Source organism: Herpailurus yagouaroundi, unplaced genomic scaffold (genome assembly GCF_014898765.1).
Source record: "Herpailurus yagouaroundi ecotype Mexico unplaced genomic scaffold, PumYag 29, whole genome shotgun sequence".
Classification (NCBI taxonomy): domain Eukaryota; kingdom Metazoa; phylum Chordata; class Mammalia; order Carnivora; family Felidae; genus Herpailurus; species Herpailurus yagouaroundi.
In genome coordinates this window covers 29197801-29199314 of record NW_024412377.1, presented here as the reverse complement: position 1 = coordinate 29199314, position 1514 = coordinate 29197801, and the positions used below count along the sequence as shown (strand labels likewise).

The 1514-nt window shown below is 39.0% G+C and overlaps 1 non-coding gene across 1 annotated transcript; it reads right to left on the bottom strand.

Annotated features, from left to right (window-relative positions):
* Window positions 1-416: 416 nt before the first annotated feature.
* Window positions 417-556, bottom strand: LOC121017174 (U4 spliceosomal RNA). Its single transcript, XR_005784654.1, has one exon. It is a non-coding gene; the product is annotated as a U4 spliceosomal RNA (small nuclear RNA).
* Window positions 557-1514: the final 958 nt, after the last annotated feature.

Below are 1514 nucleotides of genomic sequence, written 5' to 3'. Positions count from 1 at the left end.
GAGCCCCGCGTCGGGCTCTGTGCTGACAGCTCAGAGCCTGGAGCCTGTTTCAGATTCTGTGTCTCCCTCTCTCTCTGCCCCTCCCCTGTTCATGCTCTGTCTCTCTCTGTCTCAAAAACAAATAAACGTTAAAAAAAAATTAAAAAAAAAAAGAATAAAAAAATAAAAATAAAAAAAAGAAGAAGGACAGAAATGGAAATGTGGAATGTGCTGCAGAGGAGAGTCCCTGTTACAAAGTTTTAGAAGATCTTAATCGGGGTGCTTGGGTGATTCAGTTCTTTGAGAGTCCAACTCTTGATATTGGCTCATGTCCTGATCTCAAGGTCATAAGATTGAGTCTAGCGTCCGGCTCTGTGCTGACAATGTGGAGCCTGCTTGGGATTCTCTCTCTCTTCCCCTCCCCCCCAAATAAATAAATGAACAAACATTAAAAAAAAAAAAAAGATATTGATCAACTTCACCAGTATCTGGAATTTGGAAGTTGTTTCTTTTAAATTAGCAATAATCGTGCCTTGGATGAAACTCATTGGCTACGATACTCCCACTGTGCAAAGCTTGGAAGTTGGTTCTTTTAAAATAAAGAATATTTTCTGGACATAATATTTGCATGTGCTATAGTGGGTTTTACCTGATTACACAAGCCCATTTGTTAATGTGCTGTACTAATATTTATTGCCTTGCATTGCATTGTTTTTGACATCTGTCTTTTAGTTTTGGCACTTTTTCTTTATGTTCATTCATTCTTCTGACAGCACCATGAAATGAACATGCTCCATAAGCCCATTGGTCCCAGGAGGTGGCTGAGAGACACAGAGCTGCCTCAGTCAAGCTGCCCTTAACAAGCACAGCCTGCATCAGCCAACCACAAGCTAGCTCATGGGCTAAATAAATACCTACTGTCATAAGGGTAATGAAAATTTGTGGTTGTTTGTTAAGCATCATTGTTGTAGGCATAGTTAACTGATACCACAATAGCAGTAGTTTATTATTGAACTCAGTAGTTCCAATAACAGCCTTTTGATTCCCTCTCTTGTGATTGTGACAAATGTAATAGCTCCCCTCGTGAATTGGTTTATGGTGTTCCCGGAATCATTCTGGAAGACCAGTTTAGAGTTTGCTGCTCCACTGCCTCAAACAGTTTTTAATGATCAACTTCCTTTTCTGTTTAGGATAACTATACCACCTCACATTCATTAAGATGGCTACTACAGAAAAACAAACAGAAATATGAATGTGGGCAAGGATACGGAAATATCGAAACACCTTTGAACTGTTGGTGGGCACATAAAATGGTGTAGCTGCTATAGAAAACTGTATGGCAGTTCATCAAAAAATTAAAAATAGAATTGTGATCCATCAATTCCACTTTTAGGTACGTACTCAAAAGACTTGAAAGCAGACTTGAAGAGATATTTATACACCCATGTTTATAGTAGCATTATTTACAATCCAGGAGGTGGAAGCAGCCTATATGCCCATCAACAGATGAATAAACTGTGGTATATACATTCAGC